The 19,911-nt window shown below is 41.3% G+C and overlaps 1 pseudogene across 1 annotated transcript; it reads left to right on the forward strand.

The window, feature by feature from the left end:
- Nucleotides 1-373: 373 nt before the first annotated feature.
- LOC306746825 (insulin-degrading enzyme-like) lies at nt 374-18,904 on the forward strand (annotated as a pseudogene). The gene is made up of 19 exons: nt 374-378; nt 1,369-1,538; nt 2,202-2,324; nt 3,406-3,522; nt 3,847-3,939; nt 4,111-4,202; nt 4,564-4,672; nt 5,550-5,714; nt 6,190-6,312; nt 6,715-6,786; nt 8,463-8,573; nt 9,547-9,661; nt 10,560-10,651; nt 11,731-11,842; nt 14,561-14,706; nt 16,057-16,122; nt 18,090-18,146; nt 18,252-18,319; nt 18,809-18,904. The product of its transcript is annotated as an insulin-degrading enzyme-like (transcript).
- Nucleotides 18,905-19,911: the final 1,007 nt, after the last annotated feature.

Below are 19,911 nucleotides of genomic sequence, written 5' to 3' on the forward strand. Positions count from 1 at the left end.
TACACCAGTGGTAACTTGTGATGTTATAATTAGAATGTAATAAATGCCCATAATGTGATAATCACAACATCATGTAAGAAAACCATGAGATCTAAATATAAAACCACTTTTGTGCTAAATATAATAAGTAATTATATTATGAGAAAATAATTTGGACCATTTCCTTTAAAATCTAATCTGAAATTAGATGTAAATTGCCTCATCAATTGATTTGAATTCAGCTCATGAAGGAGATTTTGAATGTCTTGATTATCTTTGAGTGACAGCTTAAGGTGGTCTACTATTAATATGAAGTGGAATTTGTTTGTAACTGTGGACCATTTCCTTTCAAATCTAATCTGAAATCAGATGTAAATTTCCTCATAATTAAGCAATGAGGTACGGGAGGCAGTACTGTATCGCCAATAATGTACCGTTCAAGGGTGTTGTTAGGCCCGACGCGTAGCCGAAGACCGGCAAAACCCTTGAACAGTACATTTATATTGTATCCCCCAAATTTTCATTCATGAGTTAAAAATCTGTCTTTTATTTATTTCTTCAGCCTGCATATACCTTAAGACAGATCTCTGCCAGACCTTGTTTATTTATCACTGTACAGTGTTTTCCTTGGGAGTCCAGGTGTTAACCCAATTGAGCTGCTAGGTTGTTGTCTGTTCGTCTCTGGTTACCAGACCCGGCTTCGTTGTGCTCTCTTTTGCAACATCAGTATAGTTCCTACCCCCCACTCAGGCTAGAAAACCTCGGGCACAGGGGGGAAACTGATGTCCGCAGCCTTGCAGGGGTCTCTGTTCACGTGTCCACTGTGGGGGTTTGCAGAGGGCAGTCGGGCGGTGTCAGAATTTAACCTATTGGGATAAGCTTACCTACTTATAAATGAATGATGGTATCGCAGGATCCTGGGTATGTGTGCTCGGCTAATTGTTCCCCTGTGCCAATGAATTGTGAAGGCCAACTGTATTGGTAGGAAAGAACAGTGCAGAGTATTTTAAAATATTAATGATGTTGCCTCTTTTGAAAATAGAAGAGCACAGTGTCTGAAATACATCATTAACTTGCCACATTATTTTAACCATACCCTTCTATTTATATACTTTCTAGGCAGACACAAATTTGGTAATTATTTTATTTTTCTAGACCCACCATTTTTTGGTGGACTAAAGACTGAGTTTGAACCTCCTACTATAAACACTGTTAAACACTAACAGCCTTTGGCTACTGCTGAAAGAGCTAATCTTTTTCATGTTGAAATGTTTTGCAGCCCTAAAGAAATGTCATTATGCATCTGAAAGTGAATTACTGCTGTACTGACATTCATTTGTAACCATGCTGTTTAATGTTCCCTTTACTGTCATTTTGCAACCTCTGTAGGTTTGCCCAGTTCTTCTTGTGCCCTCTGTTTGATGAGAGCTGTAAGGACCGGGAGGTGAATGCTGTGGACTCTGAGCACGAGAAGAACCTGATGAATGATGCCTGGAGGCTGTTCCAGTTAGAGAAGGCCACTGGCAACCCTAACCACCCCTTCAGTAAATTTGGAACAGGTAGACGAGAGTTATCATTATTTTACACGCATGCTACAGCTTCGATCCATGATATTTAAGAACCCTTTTAATGAAGGGTTTTACTCTTTGGGCAACAATCTGCGTGATGTTGACTTTGGAGCAGCTCCGAGCTCCAAATAGCCACCTGATGGCAGCCTTGAATTATATCTTTATCCAGTTAAGAAGAGAAGAGGATCAGACAGGCCGGAAAATCATGGCTTCTCAGCGGACCAGCATGATCGTCTTGAGATTGTTGTTTTGTTTTTCTGTGTCTGTCTCAAAAGATTTGAAAAGTGGTCCATTCACAGGTGGCAGGCAAGCAGCTTGTTCATGTAGCTACTGTCACTGGGTCATCATAAACAGATTCGTTCTCAGAATAAATGACTAAATGATTATATTTTAGTGCTCTGAATATTTATGCAGTCCTCAATGAGACTGCGTCTTTTATATTCTAAAAGAGGAACAGTCATAGTTCTAATCTGTGCAGTGATCACTACCAAATGTCAATGCACTGATCATATTTGTAAAATGTGTTTCGTCAAAATAAATTGATAGTTGCAATATACATTATTCTTTTTTGTTTGTTTTAATGAACTAGTAAAGGTTTCTCAACGCAATTGTACTCTGAGATGATTTTGACAAAACATTATTTCTCTCTTTTAGGTAACAAATTGACCCTTGAGACCCAGCCATGTAAAGATGGGATTGACATTCGTCAGGAGCTCCTGAAATTTCATTCCACATATTACTCCTCCAACCTCATGGGACTGTGTGTGTTGGGAAGAGGTAAGAGTCAACCTCTCACAACATCATGGTTTAATGTTGCTACAAACCTCAATCGGCCTCGTGCGACTTGTCAACCCATTGGCTGTCAGTCTCGATAACAGAGAGGAACAAACAATGCAAGTCATGCATGACTTGGGGTACATTGGCAAGACAATTACATTTTCAGATTGATTTTCAAGTAATTAAACAAATATATCGATGTGTTACTGGACATCAGTAAAATAGCCCGTTGTAGTATTTGTTAAAGGATAGTTATCATATCCTCTTTTTTTATTTTTGCATGTTTGTATTCTCTTAAGATTTGGAAACATGACATTAGTTTATTTATTTATTTTCTAAAAACTGCTTCCGTTTGGCCTGTGTACTGGTGTCAGACTTTGTGATCCTCTGTGAGAAACTTTGAAAGCCTCTTCTTCCTTTGTGGTAAAGGAACAGCACCCAATTCCTGTTTCGCCATCTTCAGTCTTTGTGTTAAAGGACCGTTGAACAAATGTGCTTATAAACTAAAGCTGATATTGCAATAAGCAAATGTGTATTCCAAAATAAAAGCAACATCGGTTTCTAACAGATGAGCTTAAGTTTTGTATTAATGGTCATAACATTAATTGCACTATTTTAGAATGATTGCTAATAATTTATTGGTTTTATTATGCCACAAAAATGTTTTTCTTAAATCCTCTTGTATACATACAGGTTCATTTGAATAAGAGCTAGCTCTGAATTTGAAGGCAGAAACGTGTCACCAGTATTTTGGAAAGCGTTCTCATCTGAATTAAGTGCTGACAAGAACGCTACTCATCAGCTGAATGTCTCGTGAGCTTCCTTGTGTGTTCGTTGGTCAATAATATCATTGGTGTTGAATCGTTTTGTGCGTTCTGAAAATACTTTATTGATGGTCAAAGTCCGATAGTTGGTTTATGTTTTACTGGAAGATTGCAGTCAAAGATCCATCCTTCTATTATACGTTAAACACCACTAATACGTTTCTCTGGGTATTCTTCGTACTCATATGAGCTGCTTGTCTATTAACTTTTAAATAAATCTTAGCAAAACTGTAAACGTTTTTTCTCTCTTCCTACAGAATCATTAGATGATTTGACCTCCATGGTGGTCAAGCTCTTTGGAGAAGTGGAGAACAAGAACGTTCCTATCCCAGAATTCCCTGAGCACCCCTTCCAGGAAGAACACCTCAAAGTGAGTCGGTTACTTATCTCACCAATGTTTCTCACACTTTACTGTAATCTCTTCACACTTTTACTGGGCCATACCCAGTATCTAATGTGATATAATATATATATTTTTCTTTTACCCATTTTATCATAAAACTGGCTGTTTTCTATATGAAAAGACATTGTCAATGTATAAGTACAAGAATCTGATTATGTATAATTTTCTGATTGATTATTCAACCAGAGTAGAAGTTTTGAATATTCAAGATGTACTATTAAACTTATTAAGAGGTTACATTCTAAATCTTATATGTACTAATGACTAACTGAAAATGATTATTAATATTTTTAAGGCTGGGTGAACACACTTGTTGGAGGGCAAAAAGAAGGAGCCAGGGGATTCATGTTCTTTATCATCAATGTCGACTTGACTGAAGAGGGCCTCTGTAAGTAGCACAGTCGCCTCACATGCACCATAGTTCATTAATCATTTGCTGCATGTGGTTATGATAATTCCCTGTTGTGGTCTTATTTGTTTGTTAGTAAATTAAATGTAGACACTGTTCATTGAGGCATGTTCTATATAGTGTATATATGTATATATTATGTCACTGCAGTGCACGTTGAGGACATCATCTTCCACATGTTCCAGTACATCCAAAAACTGCGTACTGAGGGACCTCAGGAGTGGGTGTTTGAGGAGTGCAAGGTAATTAATGTTGTCTATTCAGAGATAATATCTCAGACAGAGGGGCAGGACGAAGCCGACCTACTTATTTCTGTTCCGTGGGGAAACTAATAGAGCAGCACAGACTTTTGACAGCAGAGACTGATGGTGGAAATAGCTCGCAGGTTCGAATCCATCTCAAATGAAGCTGGATAGTATTCATTTTTTGTGCTACACTGCAAAAGTCTGTTCCTAAACGATTAGAACGACACATCCTATTTCTAGAATCTGTCTCTAAATTCCTGTCAATTGTATGCAAATGTTGTGCATGTTGTGATTTCACTTGTTACATTATACGTCTCTCTCTCTCTCTCTATCTCTCTCTCTCTCTCTCTCTCTGTAGGATTTAGGCAAAGTGGCCTTCAGGTTCAAGGACAAGGAGATACCCTTTTGCTACACTTCCAAAGTGTCTGGTCTAGTGCACGTAGGTCCCCTTTCCATCTGCAAAGGTTGTTTCTAGGGAACACAATGCAGCTCATTGCATCGCTCTACCTGCTGTCGTCATTGGGCTGGCTAGTGCTGCTGTTGACTCCGCATTGAGATAATTGAGATTTTGCAGAGGCACAGTCAGTTAGGCTTGGCTTTCATATCTACCACAATACCTGTTTGACTGTAGCAGCATGGCTCATTGACTTAAGTACTTCATCGTCACTGCTGCACCAGTTACAGGAATTAGTGTGCGTCTTCGCACCAAGTTTGTAACAAGCTGTGTATGTTCAATGTACTACCTTGAAAAGGAATGCTAAAACACCTCATAGATTTGATTATCGCTGCTGGTCACTTTGATATATCAGGAGGCGGGATATGTCTGCTCAGGAATACATTATCAAGTGTATGTAAATAACAATCTTCTCTGTTACGGTCCAACTTTAAGTGTTGTCTAGTCTAGTGTAGCCTAGTGTAACTGTAATGCATTTTATGGGATGCTACTTGATTCGGACAAAGTGCAGACTTGTATCTAGTCCATTTCTTAATGCTTCCTGAGGAGGAGACTGCGTGCCCTCATTGGCTCACCCTAACAGTTCAGGTGCCAGTGCCTTCCATTACTAAAGTGGCTGTTTAACCTTGCTATATTGCCAGCACTACTTTGAATTCATGACAGTGTTTCCTCATGTATCGGTCTCATACCAGCAGCTGTGAGCGAAGTTATAGCAAGTCAGGTAGCATCATTAAAGTACTAGAAATTATAATCCCAATTTAGCTCATCAATTAGAGTTAGACACTTTGTGAATGAATCTGTACCACCACAGATATGATCCAAATGCAATACTTTATAGAAAACCACTTGCGCCTCATCTGCTGCTGTGGTTACAGAGAGTATCCAATCAGCTCTGACAGAGAGGTTTTTGTGTCTGTGTAAAGTGTGTCTCTCTTTTCTTCCCCCCTGCTAGAGTTGCAGTGGTGTCCAAGTCGTTTGAAGGGCAAACAGACAGGACAGAAGAGTGGTATGGCACCCAGTACAAACAGGAGGCCATCTCTGAGGAGTCCCTTGAGGTGAATCTCCGCAGTCATAGTTAAAGTTGCTGGTATACCGATACTAGTATCGGAAATGCCTCCGATGGCTCCCCAGGTGCAGGATCGAGTATCGTATTATTTATCAGCTCATTTACACGACGCAGACACTACAACACGTGTCACTCACTACCCGATCCGTACTGCACCTATGCAAACTACTACTACAAACCTGCGGTTAAACATTTGATTTGTGCACCCTATGTATTCTTCCCTGCTAATGCTACATTGTGAACACCAACAAGTCTGTGTTGAAGTCAGCAGGAGGAGAACTAGTTAACGTTGGCTGGAAGCAGCGGGTGGGCAGCACAGTTCTGCTTGGCTAAATAACCGAGCTAACGTCTGCTAACGGAGGTTTCATCGAGTTACATTATGATGTGGTCAAAGTACGTTGAGTAAAAATGAGTACTGAGCAAAGGTAAATTATAACACTGCTTGTTATACGCCTGTGTTTCAGAAATGGGCAAGTGCAGACCTCAACAACAAGTTCAAGTTGCCCATGAAAAACGAGTTCATCCCGACCAACTTCGAGATCTACACTCTTGAGAAAGACGCTCCACCCGTCCCCACTTTAATCAAGGCAAGTGTTTTGCTGCACAGCTCCATCAAAGTACTCAATGTGTTGTCTCTCCATTACCTAACTGCATATTGTTAAACACATCTCTTATGCTTTCATATGTTAATACGGTATTGTGATTGAGACCTGAGGCCATCATGTCAAATCAGAGGAGGTAAGATATTCACACCAGCGTACTTATTCAGACTCTCTGAGGAAAGACTCGCTAAAAGCCTTTTTTCTTTTATTGCTTGACGACTCTTGTGTAATCTGTTCATATCAAAGTAATTTTGTTGAATTTATGATTGAACAAATCACACTCTGTGTGTAGCTGACTTCATTTCCAGGGACCACAAACAATTATCTTTGCACAGAATGGATTTGAATATGAAAATAAGAATTGCCTGTTGTGTTATTTTTTTCCAGGACACTGCAATGAGCAAGGTGTGGTTCAAGCAGGATGACAAGGCTTGCCTGAACTTTGAGTTCTTCAGGTGCGTAACTAACTGAACCTTTTGTAGTTCAGCTGGAACTTAAGGTACAAGGTCCTCACTAGTATATCAACAATTTACTTGGTAATACTAAAGATTTTCCTCATAAGTTCTAGTCGATACTATAATAATAAAACAAATACTGTTCCTAATACAATGAATGCACATAAAACACGAGTAGCGATAGTTAAACGTTTTCAGCCATGCAGAAACATGTCTAGAAAACATGTTTTGATCAATTGTTATTGAAAATCCCTATAGCTGCTCTACAATAAACCTATTTGAATCTTTCAAATGAGCTGAAGGAAGAGTTACACTTAAAGCTATAAATATACTGGAAGCTGTTCTCAATAGTTGTTTTACTGTAATGTTAACAGAACTCTGGTCAGTCACACAGTGTCCCAGGCCGTCTTGTTAATGCAAACGAGGAAACGCTACACAAACCTCAACTTGAATGCCATTTTACTGAAATGCTTTTAAGTGGGTTAGCTGCTCCTTAATTAAGGCAGGTTGAGGCCAATGCCGTTACAGGATTTTAGGATTTTTTTAATGAATTCTAGAAGAGTAATATACATCAAAAGTCATTTAAAAGGGAAATCTTGCAACTTCTTCCTCGTCCACTGTTCCTCGTCCACCGTCCATAATTAAGTAGGATTCTCTTAGGCTTTTTTCATTTCACACATAAGGTACTATAAACTGGGATAGGCTGGATTAGCTTGGTTTAGTCCGTCGTTGGCCAATGAAACACTGCAAAACCCTTTATGGTGGGTCAATTTTGTCTTTGCAAAAAACCTTACAACTCAGTAACTTCCTTTACTAACACTCGTCATCCTCTGTCGCATGACCTAGTGACCCGCATTCTTTAGCTTCCTCTCATAAGTGAATTCATAATTGCTACGTGTCCTTAGAGACAGCTATGCAGCACACTATCTGTGTAGTTGTGTAATGGACTGCAAGTGATTTGAGTCAGCAGTATTGGTGTGGCTGGCCGGGCTTTTGTCAAGGTTAATGATGTTTGGGAAGATTACTTTTAATAGGTGTCGCCGCAGGGATCCCTGCGACATCAGGTGGTGAGGAATGGGATGAGTCTGAGAGCACAGCCATGTAGCTGGAGGTTTTGCTGAATCATGAAGGGCCACGAGGCTCAGATGACATTGCAAAGTAGAGGCTTTAAATAACTTTGACTGTTATATTTTTAAACTAGTGCCGTGCCCGTTTAGAAGCGTGCCTCCTAAACGTTTGCTTGGCCTCCAGTTTTACTGCTTGCAGCTTTCTCTGGAACCGCTCATCCAAACCACTTCACACTTGACACTGCGCCTCCTTGGGTTCTGAGCAATATACCTGCCGGGACATAGATGCATCAACACTCGAGTATACGCGTCATTTGGGCGCAAAAGTTTTCACGAACGACAACGGTGAGCAAGCTCTACCCAGCATGCTGTTCGGCAGTGTAACAGTTAATATTGACCTTTTTTTATGTATGTTCTTCCACCTTTTTTTGTTTGAAGTTAATTGGAACATTTAAGGCAAATATATACGTGCTCCTAGATATTTTAGCATGTCTTTATAAATTGGGAGGAGGGATGGGCTTTTCTTGACCACTAATTCCACACCAAATAAATAATAGTTTCCTTTCTGTCTGTTGACAATGTACCATCTGTCCTCTCTCACTGTCGGCTGCAGCTGTCTGTTAAAGGTTACAGTGACAAACAACACATCCTGCTTCAGAAGATCGTTGAGAAGATGGCCAACTTTGAGATTGATGAAAAGTGCTTTGACATCATCAAAGAAGAGGTAAGCTCTGACTGCAACTCCATCACCCGTGCAAAGTTGGGATGAGTCGTGATTGAGCAAACAGATGACTTGCAATTTATTGAACCTAGAGAACCTACGTTACAACACAAGATAAATGTAGTCATTTTGATTTGCTAGAGTAGTTCTGACATGCTCTTTTTATCTTTGTTTTAAATCCCGGTTATAAAGTGTCGCTGTTGAACTGACTTTGCCTTCTCCATTTCCCCGCAGTACATCAGAATCAGAATCAGAAACCGTTTATTTGCCAGGAATGTTTACACAAACGAGGATTTTTTCTAGGCGGAAGGTGCATACATTAGACGAGACAAACAACAATCAACGACAACAACAGTGCAATGGGTATTAAATCAAGTATAAGATAAAGTGCTCAGACAAACAGATAACGTTAATGTAAGTGTACGTTAAAGTGACATGTGTGTTTAAGTTAAAGTGTATGTTAATTGGCATGAGTGTTTAAATATGAAGTGTGCAAAGGAGTGACCAGTAAGAAAAAAGAAAGAAGAAAGAAAAGAAAGAAAAATAGTCCTGGGGGTGACAGTCAGTGGGGGACCCGGGCTCTGTTGATGAGCCCGACTGCCGACGGGAAAAAACTGTTAGTGTGGCGTAAGGTCTTGGTCCTGATGGACCTCAACCTCCTGCCAGAGGGGAGGCACTCAAACAGGTTGTGTCCAGGGTGAGAGCGGTCAGCTACAATCTTCCTAGCTCGCTTCAGAGTCCTGGAAGCGAACAAGTCCTGGAAGGACGGCAGATTGCAGCCAAGAGCAGAGGGGAAAGAACGCAGCCTTGGGGGGAACCGGTGCTGATGGTTCGAGAGCCTGAGACGTGTTTCCCCAGCCTCACGTGCTGCTTCCTGTCAGTCAGGTGGAGTCAGGCACGTGCAGCTGGGAGAGCTTGTCCTGCAGAAGAGACGGGATGATGGTGTTGAAAGCAGAGCTGAGGTCCACAAACAAGATACATGAGGTCTTTGACTAACTTCAGAGCCGAGCAGCCGCACGCCATGTACTACCTACGTCTACTCATGACTGAGGTTGCTTGGCCCAATGAGGAGCTCAAAGAGGCTCTGGATGGTGAGGATGGATTCTCCTAATCTTTCTCTTTACTTCCGTCTCAAAGTCCCAGCCCCCTGTGCTTATTAGCCCCCTTCTTGTTCGACTGTGGTCCCAATGGAGTTCACTGAAGTTCATTGTAGTTGTTTGAGGCTAAATAACTGTTTTTTAAGAAAGGTCACAATTTATTTTGTTTTTGTTTCATATGCTTGATTTTCTGGACTGAAGTTTCAGGGTTTCAGGGTTTCTTCCCTCCTCAACTCAGGGCTTTTCTTCTCTTCTGTTTTTTTCCCGACATCCTCATTTGAATGCTGAGGCTGGTCTCGAGCAGATGCCTCCCTAGCTGCAGTCTTTCTTCTGCGCAGTGCCTGTCTGGAACCTGAAGGGCAGATTATCCTCAAATTCACATGACACTCAATTAACCTGCAGGGTCAAATCCTGCAGCCCAGTCACCAGGGCCTCCAATTACCCCGCCGTGTTCTCTTATCGGGGTCCTTACCATCCTGCCGTCTCTCAGTATGGGCTCTTTGAGACACTTTCAGTCTTTTTTGCCTAGTTTGTTAGTTTGTGTTGCTGTTGACACGAAATCATGTTTCCTAGCTTCTGTGTGTGTGTATCCCTGTAGTTGCTCATCCTTGAATTTGGGTCAGACGCTGCTTGAATTCAGATTGAATACAGACCACGTTAAGACAGACTTGATTTGTGTGTGTGTGTGTGTGTGTGTGTGTGTGTGTGTGTGTGTGTGTGTGTGTGTGTCACCAGGCTTGCATGATCGTCTAATGTTTGACTGCTTTTTGTCTTGTTCGTGAAAGAAATGCCCTGCGCTGAAATCCCCACACACAAGTTATTTAGTTTTTTTCCCTTTTTAAAACTTGATTGCAGTTTGATAGTTTGCCGTTTTCTGTGATCTGTATTCCAGATGTGACTCTCCCACGCCTCAAGACCTTCATACCTCAGCTATTGTCACAGTTACATATCGAAGCCCTTCTCCACGGCAACATCACCAAGGAGGTTTGTCACTGTGTTTTACTTTTTATATATGTTTCGTAAAATATGCATTTGCCTTTTTCTCAGACGAATATTGAATACTTTTGATTCTCAAGCATTTCACACATTCAGCCTTTCTTGCCTTCCTATGATATCACAAAGGATTATAGTCAAAAACCTCTCATAAGATCCTGTGATTAAGTTTCACTTTTCATGAGGTCCCAGCTGTCGCAGCACCCGCCTTACTCCTTGCAATGATAACAGCGCCGCCGCCTGTTGGAGAGACAATCGGTCTCACCAGTGGGAGGGATGATCTCATTTTTAGTGTCGGCTTGTTCATACAATAATGAAATTAGTAATAATAATCTTTTTACATATTACCTTTTCATAAGATAAATAAATCAATAATGCAGTTATTTAAAAACATGAGACAAACAAATTATAAAATCCTTAAGAGATACAAAATAGAATAATACTAGTTATCAAAACAAGTTGAAAATGTAAAAACTAAAATTGAAGTAAAAGAAAACCTAGAAACCTAGAAACCTAAAGTAGCGCTGGAAGCGGCTTCATTCAGACGCAGTTCCTGAAGGGGTCGGAGCTGTGTGCGGACAATATTATGAACCCAGACACCCAGGCGTTTATGTTCCGACGTTTGTGGGATTTCCACAACAAGTATAAAGCAGAACTAGTGGTTATGTCAATGGTGGATGGCGGAAATGGTAACTGTTTTTATGGAGATAAGCCACAGAGATAAGCCGCGCCCCCTTTCGAATAAGCGAATGACGCAAATTAACCACATAAAGTCGAGCGAGTAAAGTCGAGCGAGTAAAGTCGAGCGAGTAAACTCGCGCGAAAAAGCGCTGCGTTGCGATAGTGTGAACGTAGCAATAGATGATAAATTATGTAGTCCTGTTTTGATGGGACCTTTGTGCTTAATAATGTTAGCAAATGAGGCAATTACAAGTCAAGAAATGTTACTGTAAAACATTGATTAATTAAAGCTATAAAAGATATAGCTTTAATGACATCCTTGTTGTTTGGTTGCAAGAACAGCTAAACCTATTACCATTATTTTCCCTCCTTTGTTTTTATCTCTCCAGTCTGCACTTGGCATGATTCAAATGCTGGAGGACGCGCTCATCGAGAATGCTCACACAAAGCCCCTCCTCCCGAGCCAGCTGATTCGCTACAGAGAGGTGCAGGTTCCAGACGGTAGGTCCTGTACAGACCCTCATCCCGGTCACACGCCGGTTGAGCACTCTTAGTCATCACTTGCCAGTCGTGCCTGTCTCCTCAGTGGCCATGCAGAGGAGTCCTAACCCAGCGCTCCTGTCCTCAGCATCTGTGACTGTTTTGCGTTTGTAAAGACTTGATTAAGTTTGACAGCCCTCATTTCCCTCAGAGAAACATAATAGTCGCTGACTGGAAATGGACGTCATTGGGCAAAGTGCGTACACACCTTCCTCTCAGCTCAGAGACGAATGCACACACGGCAAGCAAAGCCCCTGTGTTCACTTTCTGATTACATTAGGAAAGGTCGAGTTTTGTGGAGGGGAAAATCTGGGCCGTGCAGGGCCACCTGCAGACATCCTGTGTTTCGCCGAGGGATTTTCCAGGCTGGGCTCCAGGCTGCCAGTCAGACACAGAGCAGGAGCGCAGGAGAAGGACATACAGGATGTAAACATAAAGTTGGATTATGAAATGACAAACCGGCGGACGGTCAACTCAAATAGCACATTATTACTGTCGCAGCTGAAAGCTTTAGAGCCAAAAGTTCCCATTAATCGGTCCAGTTAGACATCAATCTTTGTGAAAGGAACACTGGGATCCAAATAGGGCTGCAACAACGAATCGATAAAATTGATAAAAATCGATTATCAAAAGAGTTGGCAACGAATTTCATCATCGATCCGTTGTGTCACGCGATTATTACGGCATTCAATAAGTCGTGGAGAAAAGAAAAAAAGACCGGAGCAGAGCAACTAGCCAGCCAGCTTTTCTGAGATAGGAGTGAGACACGGAGAAAACCTGAGGTCGTGATCTTAGGAATAGAACATCTTTGATGTGACGAGTCTTGGCCAATCAGCGTTAAGATGTCGACAGCGTCTTCATTTCCCTCAAACTTGTTTTTAATGGAAGCTAGTCAGCTTGCTATCACGTTAGCTAATGTGTTTGGGTTGTGTGTTGTCGTTAAAGTTCCGTTATGTTCCGTTACAGTTCAGTCTTTCTTGGATAAAACCGTAACATGACGAAACATGCCGTAACCCCCCGGTCTGGTTCAGTTCACGCTGTCACTCGTTAACGTTAAACCGGCACACCGGCGGATCTGGCTGCAGGTGTTTTTATTTAATTTTTTACTCAAAGTAGAATGAATCAAATCACATAGTTGGGCTTAGCCAATACCGTGACGTCGTGGTCATAAGAGACCCAAATATTGATCAGATGATGTGAATGAAATAGTTTAAGGAAGGTGGAGGTCAAAACAGACGTAAAAGGAGCAGTACAGCTTCCCACTGTCCCAGTGTTTCATACATATTGATAAAGCAGGGCATGCTAAATGCAGCCTCTGCCCCAAGGAGATCAAGGTAAAAAGGGCTCACATTTGGCAGATGTAAAGCATACATGTGTATGTTTTTTGTGTTAGTCAATTTTTATTGTATTTTTTTAATTAACAGCTCAGGGATGTTCAAGGAGCAACCTGTTTGTGCTTTCTGAACATGTTTTGCACTGTGAATTTGCACTGTCACTTCAGTTTTTGAATAAAGGGTTGGAAATTAATGTTTTTGTTAATTGATTAATCAATTAATCGAAAAAGTAATCAACCGATTAATCGATTATTAAAATAATCATTAGTTGCAGCCCTAGATCCAAATGTAATTTGAAAGATAGCCTAATATCCAAATTTCAAATTGCTGTCACTGTTTATTTGATTGACAAGGCTTTTTAATACTTCCTATAATATTTTAATGGACTCACAACGAAAAACAACAAAATCTGCAACTAAAGGTATTTGTGTTTTCGGTAGCAAAGACAAAAAAGACTGGCATACCTGTGAACTATATGGTCATAAAGTGATTGATTGAGAATTTAAAGTAGTACGTTGTGCAGTAAGCCCTTGTGCCGTCCAAAACTGTCCCGTTTACCTCTCAGTATGCAGGATTTACTTCTTTTGAGTAGACAGAAAGCTATCACACTGAAGAAACAAAACACACAACGACACACCGCCTTTCCACAGTTCCTATTAGTGCTTTGGTTAATCAAAGAGTTTCCCATCCCACAATGTTTATTGTTACTTTTCTATTTTTTCCAAGTAGACTTCAGTAAAACCGTTGACATGTTGGGGAAATAATCCTTAGGGAGATGTTGGCGACTGGACGTGATGCTCCCCGAACCTAGAGCCGAAGTGCTCAGTCAGCATGTGCATAAGGGACCCGCATTACCCAGCCTCAACTCGGCAGAGTGAGCTTGATCACGATAGACTCAAACAAACTGAAGCCGAGTGGGAAAGGAACAAGTTTTCCCAGCGCAGGAACGGATGGCTCCTCTCCATGTTCTGCTCAAAGGAAAGTTTAAAGTACAGATGAAAAGCAAGAGGAGACGAATTTTGGAACCACTCAGCAAAAAAACAACAGATGTCGGCGTTCAGCAGAACGTCCGTCTCCTCCTCTCTGGAGAGTGTCACCACTGTCCTCGGTCTGAACTTGCCTGTTTTACTCTCTTACACTCATCTACGACTCGAGTAAAATGCGTGGGCGTGACTTCATAGCTACTTTTGAAACGGCTAACTTGTTAGGCAGCATTGATTATGTTTTTTAAAGACCCATTTCTGCATACAATTATTATTTATAGAGGTGTACAGCTAGGCATAATAACTTGTATAGGTTTTTATAATCAAAATTATATAAATAAACATTATTCTGTTCTTCTCAGGTGGCTGTTACGTTTACCAGCAGAAAAACGAGGTGCACAACAATAGCGGCCTCGAGATCTACTTTCAGACAGACAGGCAGACGACATGCTGCTGGAGCTGTTGAGCCAGATCATCTCCAACTCACTGAGAACCCAAGAGCAGCTGGGTGAGCCCACAGAAGGTTTAGCACAACACAGTTTGCGGAGCACAATTGTATTTAAAGACAAGAAACTGTGTCAGTTGTGCTTATATTTAGCTGCCAGCCGTGTTTTGAATGTTTTATTTAGGCGTTTTTCTTTGAGAGTTATGCAGCTTTAATCTGCACATGGCAGTTAGTTCTAGAGCTGTCAACCACGATGACGTTTAATAACTTGGAGAATGAATGGATTGAGTTTTCGTGAAAGCAGTGCCGTAATCCTAGTGCCAGACTGTTAGTTATCAAGGTACAGAGACGATACGTAATTAGAATAACATGAGGACGTAAACGCACTTACAGTAAATTGTTTTTGACATGTAGGAAATTTGTGTATGATTATCAAAGCTAATCGTTTTAGAATTATGGCCTTCAGCCGCCTGAATAAGCCAAAGATGTTGCCTGACGAGTGCTTCATGTAATTCATGTAATCATTTTGACAGAGGTGAGGCCTCCCAGCAGTCCGTTTCGCCTCACCGCTATCTCTTCGATCATGTTTAGGTTTCAATCCAAATGCACCTTTTTAAGTACATTGAAATATATATTCAAAACGCTTTCTAATCTACCAGCTGTTTGTGTGAGCTTGAGTGTTATGTAGAAAGTCCAATACAACTTTGAAGGATAGACTTATCAACGTGTCGGACAGTCCCAGAGGAGAGCAGGATGTTGCTTAGAGCTGCACGAATTGGGATTGATTGATTGAGATAATCTGCAGCCGTAGCACACAACTCTTGCAGCACTCTCCCGAGTATCATAATGGATTGTAATGGCCCGATTCACTGGTAATCTGCCTAAAGCCCTGAGTGATGGCAGCACTGAAAGGCTGCCAAGGGAGTGGTGGTGATTACTGATAGTAGCGGTGTTCGAAAAGAGGAGGGTCAGGAGAGGGCACGCCCGACGCCAAGGGCACAGAAACCTTTATTAGTCAGAGTTTACACACACACACACACACACACACACACACACACACACACACACACACACACTTTCTGTTAGTTAATTGTTTCCTTTTGCTTGGATTCAGTAATACATTTTATTTTTCAACATTTTGTGTAAAAGATGCTTTAACATGTTGTTCTGCTTGGTTTTACCATCAACCTGTTCATGGCAATAGAGAGACTGTTGATTGGAAAAGTCTTCCCTTTTGTCACGATACACATTGTGTCACATACAGTATCAATAACAAATGAGCCCACTAATATGTACCAGATTACTGGTGCTTTCTGCAGGATTATTATGCAGCAGGATTGCGAGTGTCAAAGAATTTTAAAGCTTGTTTTTGAAATTTTTGAAATAAACTGTTTGCCCCTGTTTGTGTTGCAGATAACGCTGAAGTGTCCTACCTGAAGACTTTGACGAAGGAAAACATAATGCACTTCTACAGAGTAAGTAAAACAACTCTGTCACACAATGTCGCTTTCCATGACTACATTTAAGAAACGGCGAGCAGTGGGAGACTCGTGAGGGTCCTGGGACAGAGGGTGTGGTGGTCTGTCCAGGTTTCAGGCAAATTTGTGTTATTGAGTTGTAGAGCTGAACAGTGACTGTCCACTTTTTCAACGGCTCCGAAATGTGAATTTGTAATTAATTTACTCCAGTGTTATTTAAAAAAATATTATATTAGGAGTAATCATGGAACCAAGCCAAAGATTTTAAACCTAATTATTTTAATAGTGAAGGAACTACTGATCCCATAAACTACTGCGAATGTCATTTTTATTTATTTACAAGTAACAGTAAAATGAAGACTGCGCGGCTGATTTCTCGGCTCAAATGTTTTCAGGAACACATTTCTGTGAACTATTTTCATAATATCCAAATGTCATTGAGATCTATAAAATCACATGAATACAATGAGAAAAGTGGCCAATAGAAGTGCTCAAACACACACTTCTTGAACATTTTAATATTTTCTCAAAAACTGGTCATGAATGGATGATGAAGGTGTTGGCTGTGAATCAGTGTTGGTTAATGAAATAATAAATAAGGAAGTCAGACATTCAAACCCTCGCATGTTGGCATGAGTAGATATTAAAACTATAAACGCCAAACAACTCTGAGCATTGAGAATTCTAGCTCATCATTTACTGTTAATACACAAGCTAATATTTATAAAATGGCTCCCATGGTGCATTTAACCAAACGGCAGCCTGAATTATGACGCTCATTTGACCTAATTGTGGTACTTTATGGCTGTGGTTATTGCTGTGTTGACGGCAGAGGTGTCATTATTAGGCGGCTGCATAAATTCCAACAATAACCATTTTATGACATGGGAGAGTTGGAATATTTCAGAGAGCAATCAATCATTTGAAAATGCATGCAAGTGATCGAAAGCACCAGAATGCAAATTAATTAACGCAAAGTGAGCACCTTAAGGTCATGAGGCGGTGTTTGTCTCCATCCACCTAGCACCCCGTGCATGGACTAGCATTTCATGTTTTTTTAGGTCCGTCCCATTCCCGTGAGTCTTTTAAATGACAACCATGATAAATATTTGTTCGGCCTCTTTCTAATTTTGGTCATTGGTACTACTGTCGTTATTATTTTTTCAGTGTATTAATGTGGCGACCCATGCATTATCTATTCCTGTCCCCTATACTTCTAAACATGCAAAGGAGCCAACTACTTCAAATTTGGTACAAACGTCTGCTTCCACTCAAGGTTGAAACGATTAGAATTTGGCAGTCCCATTTTTTTTTATTTTACATAACCAGCTTTTCAAGCATTATTTGAGCCATTCCAGTTCAATTGTATCCCTACATAATTGATTAGCTGGTTTAAGAGTTTCTAAACGTGTGTGTGTGTGTGTGTGTGTGTGTGTGAACACATGGTTTTACTGGATTGTCGGCCCGCCCAGCTTTCATTCCCCCCCACCGCTTCTATTCATAGCCTCAGAGGTGACACTGTGACACGGGACGCTCACAGCATATCGGCTGCCATAATGACAGCCAGCCAGTCTAGTTTCTAGTGGGATAAAGGACCAAAGACACGTAGGCGCTGAAAGAACTGGCATTATCTCCGCTCAGCAGAAACTATTACAGGCCTCATGCAGAATAAACCTAATGCATTTCTAATGTCATATCGTCTGCAATCGCAGAAGCGTTGTCTTTTTTTTATCTTCATTTTTTGGTGGCCCGAGTTGACGCTGTCTGACTGCAGACGAACCAGGTCTTCCTTCTTCTGTTCTTCTAAGTTTATAACGCAGAGGTCATTAATTCCAGTTACGTACTGATGGAATTGTGTGCCTCCCCCTCAACTATTTAAATAATAAATCACATTTACGTTTCTGGTCATAGCAATGATGCCGTCTTCTCCCCCCCTCTCTGTTCTGTGTCCCTGCAGGAGGAATGAAGCCCGAAGAGACAGACACAAGGTGTCCGTGCACGTCCCGTCCAGAGAGATGGACTCCTGTGAGTCTCTGTGTTCACATGTTGGTTTTTGAGGGTTTTGTTTAGACGTTCGGTGGGTTCGTTCTGTGTCTGGTTGACCTGAGTGTCACCGTGTGTGTTTACCAGGTCCAGTAGTGGGAGAGTTCCCCGCTCAGAATGACGTCAACCTGGCTCCCGCTCCGTCCCTGCCACAGGTATTGGTCACGCTCTGTGTGTATGATGACAACAATTAAGTTCAAATCACGCAGATGTTTATTTGGATAAAATAATGGCATGATAATTATGATGAGTAAGGAAATTGCCCTCAGCTAAGTGCACCTTTCTACCTTCTCCATGCAGTTTTAACAAAAGGCACATATTCAGTGTGTTAGCAAGTTATGTGAATTAAAACTCACCTGTTTTCGCAGATGGAAAAAAAGAAAGAAGTAAGTGATAAAAACTATCCCTGGCAAAAATAAATTTCCACCAGTTTGACAGATGATAAAAAAAGATTGTCCTGTTGTTACTGATGTAAGCACACTACCACACTACCAGACGCTCCTGTCTAGTTAGAGCACTAACGTGTAGGTTTATTTACCATAACTGGAGTTTACGGAGGGGCTCTGCCCTCAAAAAGACAGACCAAGCAGAGCGATGTGACGACGTCGGGATGTTTTGTCATTTGTTTTTTGTTTTCCTCGTAGCCCACACTGGTTCAGGACATGACCGAGTTCAAGAGGAGCCTGCCTCTCTTCCCCTTGGTCAAGCCTCACATCAACTTCATGGCTGCCAAACTGTGAGGGAGGCAGACAGGTCAACATGCAGCAGCTAGGAAGCGCTGGGGAGGGCAACCGCCAGGGGCCTGCTGTGTTTCCCCACCTACACCTTCACCCAACCTCTCGCCGCTTCCACCAGGAAGCCTTTAATCTGACTGATCCTGTGTGTTTTTGTGTGTGTGTTTGCTGGATGCGTGCGTGTGTGTGCGTGTGTGTTTGCTGGATGCGTGCGTGCGTGCGTGCGTGCGAACGCGAGTAGTGGGCAAGAGGGGAAAATAAAAAAACCTGTGTATCTGAATCACAAAGTTAGCCGTGGTTGTCGACATAGCTGTGGTGACGATAGAGGTCACTTCAGACTCACCTCCATGTTGTAAGTCTGCAACACTCACACATCACAATACTGCGCAGGTTGTTGTAGAGGAAATAGAAACAACCGTAAAAAAAAAAGATGAGGGTCGGATCCCTTTTTAATAGAGTTCAAGTGTCCTGCAGAGGCTTCACAGTAGGAGGCGCTTTATTTTAATTATTCCAACATGTTGCTTTGAGAATGATAGCTGGGTTATTGTGAAGAACTGGGGGCTGTAGAAGTCAAAGATATTGGCTCCATGAGGCTCCTCTTTTATTTGTTGGACTGGTATGTATCATAAACTGGTAAAATGTTGGGACCCTTTTGAGGAGCTGTTTGAAAAACTGCTCAACACAAAGAGAGCCGTGCCCATGGAAATTGTTTTTATTTTAATTTTATTGCATTTTTACAGTAGTATGTAATTCATACACCTCAGGGGTAACTATGCTGTTTTTTTAGCATTGAATTTTACTCGTGATTGACTCAAATTAATACAAACTCTTTATCAGTCTGTCATTAGGCCACTTTGTTCACATCACTAGTTGTGATCTAATCCGGATCGACGTTCTCAAAGTCGTGACTGATTATTTGTCAAGTGATGGCTGATTGATTGGATTATCCACCGCTGCTTCTGGCAGGAACATAGTTGGAGTCAAGTGGTGGTGTCTCTTTTTTCCTTGAGGCA

Source organism: Taurulus bubalis (assembly GCF_910589615.1).
Source record: "Taurulus bubalis genome assembly, chromosome: 14".
Classification (NCBI taxonomy): domain Eukaryota; kingdom Metazoa; phylum Chordata; class Actinopteri; order Perciformes; family Cottidae; genus Taurulus; species Taurulus bubalis.